General features: G+C 43.7%; 1 pseudogene; it reads right to left on the bottom strand.

The window, feature by feature from the left end:
- Positions 1 to 2,747: 2,747 nt before the first annotated feature.
- Positions 2,748 to 3,631, bottom strand: LOC147428224 (uncharacterized; annotated as a pseudogene).
- Between the last annotated feature and the right edge of the window lie 3,889 nt (positions 3,632 to 7,520).

Genomic DNA, 7,520 nt, shown 5'->3' on the forward strand with positions numbered 1-7,520 from the left:
AATTTCAACACTCCAATAAACCGATTTCTGCCTTACCTCAGTTGTTAATTTTCGTTCTCTTCTCGCTGTGCTATCTCGAGACGGAGTAAAGCATGATTTCTGGGAGCACGGCTCCATGCATTGGAGGCATACTCATTTCCAAGCTATTGCACCCTACTAGGGAATATGCAATATAGGTACATGAAGCATCGTGGAAAAAACATTGACAGCCAGTGCTAGGGAAGAGTAATGTCAGGGCACCGGCAAGGCCGGACTAGACAAGGGCGCCAGGGCCGAGCTAGGCGGTGTGGAACGTGGAGTCCAACTAGGGAAAAGGGCCGGGGGCTTGCCTATATAAAGGGTGGTTGGGCGGTGGACTCTCAAACCCTAGTTTCCCTTGTCTTACACGTCAACTATAAAGATCCCCAAGTGTGGGAAACTAGAGATGCAATTGTTTGGTCTTGGAGACCCAGCAAAGATGGACCATTTTCTAGAATTAAGATTACAAAAAGGCATGCTCAAAAATCCAAAGAAGGCCTCATGCATGTACATCATGCAACCACACTCGGATCAAAATGTAGATGTGGTATCAAACATGCAGTAAATTTATTTGGAGCTTCTATTGTGACTATACAAGTCAGTTTTCTAAACAAGATCTTTATTTGTATCTTCATTTGTTTTATGTAATTTGAATATCTATAAGAGTTCATGTGTAGTGGATCCTCTTGACTGTTGGTGTTTGTCAACACCACAATCCATTACGATTTGCACTATATTTACCAACCATAAATCAACACTTTTTTCTCGTATTTTCCCACTTTAAACTAGATAATTCTCAAATTACATGAATGTAGTTAATTTGGAAATTCCCATAATGTGATATTCTTACCAAACTACCTAATATGGTTTTAGCTCAATTCTCTTGTTGCAACTCTCCGTTATCCTATCCCCGCTTCTCCTAATTCTTTGTTACTCTCAGATAGGCTCAATTCAACTGCTTGATTTCTTGCAGTGGCCGATTTCCTACACATCCATATCTCACAAAGATTCTCCCAAGGGGATATATGCATGTGGGGTGGGAGAGGGGAATCCAGGCTTGAAGTCGAAGAGGGCTTTGATACCACTTGTGAGGGCTATCGCCAATGCTTATGCATGTAGGGGGGGCGAGAGCCAGCCTTAAAGGAAAAAACACCACACTTGTGTAGGAGAGTGTGTGTGTGTCAGCTTTAGATGGTGGTCGGCTCGTATCTTACTGAACCGGCTCGATCAGTTCTATTGAGCATAGCCTTTTGTAAATATGCCAAAATTGGCACAATCATGCAAAGGGCTACCTAGAGAGCTATTAATGTAGAGCTGCAAATCCGCATTTGCCTTGGATGTAGCCCGTTTTGACCACACTGTTGGTGTTGTAGATGGCGCCACACAAGGCTTGCAATGGACTATGCAGAGGTGTCGTGCCTACAATTCGAAATTGAGCCGGTGGTCGCCGCCTTGAAACCTCCACGTGGCATTGAGGAGCGTACGACAACCTTTGCATGAATAGAAAATGTATCCATAACCGACATTTTATTCAAAAAAAAAGGCTTGGTAGCACAGTTATCTATTACGGAATACTGTGTCTCGTGTGACCAACCTTAGAAATGAGCGAATGCATGCCAACTGGATATGAATATCCCGCTCTTGGCGCAATCGACATTAATTCCAAACTACATGTGCGGTTATCTCCCATGCCTGCTATTTTGTGTGTATGTTGCCTTCTAGTGACGGGCGACATGGTAGCTCCGGTCTGCTTCACCCACTCATAGACAACGGGCCTCCCAGCCAATTCTGTATTGCTGTGTCATTTGCACACACCTTCGGGTGCATGCGTGGGGCACATGTGTTAGCATGCACATATTGGTATGTGTGTGTGTGTGTGTGTGTGTGTGTGTGTGTGAGAGAGAGAGAGAGAGAGAGAGAGAGAGAGAGGTTTTGATTTCGGTGTCATCCCTATGCGGTCTCTCTTTCTCACACACACACACACGGGGGAGGGGGGGAGTCTACATTGCAACATCTTCTTTGCTTACATTGGTGAGACTGAACCAATGGGACAACGGGTATTGTGTGTGTGTGTGTGTGTGTGTGTGTGAGAGAGAGAGAGAGAGAGAGAGAGTGGGAGAGAGAGAGGTGGTCTTTACACAATATGGCTGGAACGATGTCATTAACATAGTAGGAATAGTGTACATAAAATGATTCCAGAGACGGATAACTTGCTCATCCCACTGAAGAAAAATCTGAGCATACCATGGTATACCTTTCTTATCTTTTGCCTCATTGCAACACCAGCCTCATCATCCAAAGGACAATTGGACACAATCACATTTGACAACGCTGGTCGCGGCACGGACTCTATGATCCCACCTCTTGCATCCAATATTTTTTCTTTTATCTTCGTAGACTTTCTCTTAGTAGACACTCCCGTCGTCGATGTTAGTTGTGCTGACAGCTTTCCCCTCATCGCCATTGACATCACGTTCGGTGGCCAATATATTGCCGCCTGTTGTTGTCCCTTTGTCATCAATTTCTCCGTCTTTCTTTCTTTGCCACCATTCATTGGCGTCGCTGTAACCTTCGTTGTCGTAGACCACTCAGCCGGTGATGTGGAGCTCGCCATTGGCGAATTTTCTGTTTTCTTTCTCTTTGTGGACTTTCTGTGCACATGAGCATCAGCTGCTTCAATGGTTTTTAGTTCTCCAGGCAGAGCCGTAGCTGATCTGTATGGAGGCAAATTAAGGTGGACGACATCCTCCTCTACAATTTGCGCATGCTCAACATTAATATCTCCATGGCTGATTTGGTGATGGCATCGCTGAAGAAAGTCGATAAGCTTGTACTTGGCACCGTTGCATGGTGGATTGAAAAGCATGGGCTTTTGCAAAGTGGCAAGAGTAGAGCGAAATTCTGCCTCCAGACCCTACACATATACGGGATAATTAGGGAGTTAGCCTACCAGCTATCTGATACCTACTTCTCTCCATGACATGTACTTACGTCTATTTGTTTTTCAGCGAATGCGACTTTGTAAACAAATGCACGACGTTGCGGGCCCATTTCCACCTGTCTTTCGTGAAGAAGGGCATTGAAGATCATTGCCCTTTCAATTTAGTAAAATTTATGACAGCAAACCCTTTATGGGCTCCTTTCCTGCAGTTTTGTACTTCTGATAATTAGGACTTCTGTCAAAGGAAAATGTTTATCATTTTAGAATTTAGCAAAAAAATCATTCGACGTACTTGCTCAACGGTATGTGGACATAATTGATTTCCACATCGCTGCTCTGTCTCCGCATAGGCCGTTTCTGCATGGAATGGAATTTCGCAGCAAGTAGACACTGGCCTCCCTCTTGCATCAAATTGTTCTCGGCACAAAATGAATCTAAGAACTTAAGCAGGTCTTGTTGCCTGCATTAATCAGAGGTAGAAAATTTCTTTCTAAAAGCTCGACAGGGATATATTGAGAAAAACAATCATAAACAAATGCCTGTTGAGTGCGTGTGAAGGGGTTAATGTACTACACACCTCACAGATGTTGGAATCTTGCGGATGACCACAGTCGTCGGCAGCGGTTTTATGGCACTGCTGTCATTTAATGTTGCCGGCCAAGACTGACACATGTAGCACAATTAATTAGACGGCATTATTGATCATGTGTTAATTGAAAACGCACCAGAATAGAGTATAATTAACTAGCTAGGCCTGCTCATGGAGAATTTGATTAGCTCTAGTTATCTGCATACCACCGTTAGGAAAACATGCTTAGGTAAGGTCACAGGTCATAAGCTGCCCACCTACATTAACGCACACTGCGGCGACTCCGGTGCTGGAGGCGCTAGCAAGCAATATCATTAACGCAATTAATGAGTTTAGGTCATAGGTCATAAGCTGCGTACCTGCATTATCGGATGCAGCGGCGGCTGCGGGGCTAGCAAGGAGTACACTGACATCTTCACATTATTGTCATTTCCATCCACTACTGGCACTTGCAGGAAGACTTCGCAGCCGCTTGCACCAGTGCGGCCCCAGCGCGTGCAATTTGCACCAGTCATGGCCATAACGCTGCCTCACGATTCTGTGCCTGAATGCAAATGTCTATGAGACAGGGTTGAGCAAGAGGTGGCAGGGCGGTGAGTGAGCGCGCGCGCGCGAGAGAGAGCGAGAGAGAGAGAGAGAGAGAGAGAGAGAGAGAGATCAGAGAGAGTTTCGTATGTTTGTGTACGCTAGAGACGAAGAAGAGGTAACAGAAGAACATAACGCATGCAGACGCAAGAATATGATGCTTGTCTATCCCTTCTTATAATATACGTCCCATGCATGAGAGTGAAAATCAATGGTGCTCTTGTGGCGGGTTTTATACTATACTTGTGTATAAACCCGTCTTCCAGATGGAACAGAAGAATAAGAGAGAGAGAGAGAGAGAGTGTGTTGTAGATGGAAGTTCTGGGCTTCTTTACTGTAATTTATTTTGAAGAATGGAGGAAAGCTTGAGTTGGACACACATTAAATATTGAAGTACATATATATCATGCACCTATTTACTACAATCAATGTACTTCTATATATTGCATCTAGGGCCGACATGTCGATGCATGATGTCTAGAGTTAAGAAAATTTAGCACACATGTGCTAGAGAGAGAGAGAGAGAGAGAGAGAGAGAGAGAGAGAGAGATTTTAGGGAAGGTTGTTTTGGGGATGAGTTTGATGATGCCCTGTTTGAGTGCAGGATCCATGTTTTCGGAGATCCAGCCGAAACCCTAGCGGACTGGCGACCTATCACCATGATGGGGATACTCTATAAAATACTCGCAAAAGCCATTGCTTTCAGGATTGGTCCCGAACTCAGAAAACACATTCACCCAGCTCAAACAGGTTTCATTGGAGGGAGGTCAATATTTAATAACATTTTGACGGTTCAGCTGGGCATAGAGCATGCCTTATCTTCACAACAAGACATGGTAATGTTTCGGATAGATTTTGCCCAGGCGTTTGACACAGTGCAGTGGGACTTTGTGCAACCAACCATGCAAGGTATGGGGTTTGGCCCTCGGATCAGCAAGTGTATCTCTCTGCTTGGTGAACATGCTTACTCCAGATTGAGCATTAATGGTAGACTCTCGGAAAAAATATACATTTCCAGATCGGTAAGACAAGGATGTCCCGTTAGCCCCCCTTTCTTTGCCGTGGCCTCCCACTCTCTGTATGCATACCTGGATCAATTGGTACAATAGGGCTATTTGCAAACCCTCCAATTAGGAGGTAAACATATCCCGCGCAACGGGTTTGCAGATGACACCTTTCTATTTTTGAAGGCCCACAACATCAATATTCACAGATGTATGAAAACTCTAGATATGTATGCTCTTGCGGCTGGTCTTACACTGAACCTATGTAAGTCTTCTTGATTGACATATCTGCAAGGGAATTTGACTCTCTGATTTGGTATGGGAAAAGAATTCCTAAGGGTCATGTTTTTAGACACCTTGGCTTTCTAATTGGGGTCATGGTCTCTCAGAAACACTTGCAACACTGGGTTCTGGAGAGAGTGTTGGCTAAATTTGCTTCTTGGCACTGTGATGAATGGCCTTTACATGTCAGGCTCAAAATCGTTCAGAGTATTCTCATGCCTTATTTGCTAATTTACTTGCCCTTGATCAACTCGTCTGATAAAATGCTTCAGAAATGCATCTCGGTCTTGGCTAAGTTTTTGTGGAACTCCTCTCAATCTTCCAATGCTTTGGTTGCTTGGAGCAAAACTGCAGTACCATACTCTCAGGGAGGCTTAAATATCTTGAATCTACAGGTCCATGCTCAAGCCAGGAGGGGCTCCCTTATCAAGCATATGCTGGCTTCTGATAACGATTGGGATTTATGCTTGTGGAAGCTGGTTGACAAATCAATTGTTTACTTCCATGGAATCTGGAATATGACAGCCTGGGATAAAGTTTTCTCAGCTGCTCCTCTTAAAACAGGATATGACGTGTCAAGTATGTTAATATCTTCTTGGAAGATGATATGCTCTGCTTTGGTCTGGCAAGGTAGGGTTAGGTATACAGGGAAATCATTGGGGGGGGGGGGAGAGCTTGTTCTCGAGCTTTGCTTTTAAAACCCCACCAGCCAGGTTGTTGAGTAAGGTTTCACTGCCGATGCGCAAAAAAGGTCTCAATCAAATTCAGAAGATGGTTGATTCTAACCTCGACTTGAAACTCTTTTCGGTTGCCAGACGCCAATATAGACTAGGGTTTGGCTTCAGAATACCTTGGCATCAGCTTTGTGCTCAGATTCAAGGCTTGCCTCGTAGAGATGCTCTCAATCTGGAAGAACGACATCGGGATTGGAACATTCCTAATCAGGCAGCTGATTGGTGGACCGCTAACACCTCTGTCTTTTATGCTTTGTTGTTACCAAAACCAAATATTTTTGTAAGATGTAATTCACAATGGTCCCTTCATCAGGATGTATATTGGTAGCAAAAAACTCTTGCAAATGTATGGTTGATTTCTAATCAGTTTAAATTCAGGCTTTTTTTGTGGAGAGCTCTCACAGGTGTATTGGCCACTGCCATGAATCTAAAGAAAAAGGGTATTACCTCTGGCAAATGCATCAGATGCTGTTGTCCTGAAACACCAGACATATATTCTAGTCATGCAAGCCTGTTATGGAATGGTGGAAGTGGGCAAAATGGATGTGGTATGATGCTTGGGGGATCTCCATATCTAGGTATCAATGAACTTTTTCAAGCTCCAAATCCCAGAAGATCGAGCACTTGAGTTTGCACTAAAGTCCTTCAGAGTATGGTTCTTATGGTTTGTATGGAATATGAGAAATCAATGTACATTTGATCCGGGCCAGAGTGTCAATCATACAGTTCCCTTGTTTGTCATTAGAGATAGGATGATGGAAGATGCTCTCTCTTTAACAGATCAAGCCTTCAGAGACAAAGTGGTATGGATCATACAAAAGCTGTAGTATGACAGCAGATTGTAAATTATTGTAATATAAAGAGAAAGTTTTCCCAAAAAAAAAGAGAGAGAGAGAGAGAGAGGGAGAGAGGTACTATACAGTACTACCCATCTGCAGTACCAATGCAACATGTTTAAGCTCTACATTGCAAGGCTCTTCCCACCTAGTACCTTATGTTTCCTACAACTATCACCATGGGCATTCAATCCAAAAGAACTCCAGCTCATCAGCCAAGAATATTCCTATGCAAAGCTCCCACAATATCATTGATCCCTGTTGGTTACACCGATTCTTACATAATTGTTATTTTTTCCTTCAATGTCAAGATCATAAGACCTCAAAATATGCACCTATTGAACCGGTTTTCCCACAGTCATGTACTTTGTCCACAATCGGCTATTCTTGTTAGTGGTTCCAATCTGCTATTGCAGTACTCTTGACAGCTGCATCCCTTATACCCAAAATTTCTCTAACTACTAATTTGTATGTTGAGATGTAGAGAGAAAGAGAGAGAGATGAGACAAGAGACACACCATATACGCTCCC

Source organism: Adiantum capillus-veneris, chromosome 23 (genome assembly GCF_014529385.1).
Source record: "Adiantum capillus-veneris isolate H3 chromosome 23, ASM1452938v2, whole genome shotgun sequence".
Lineage (NCBI taxonomy): Eukaryota > Viridiplantae > Streptophyta > Polypodiopsida > Polypodiales > Pteridaceae > Adiantum > Adiantum capillus-veneris.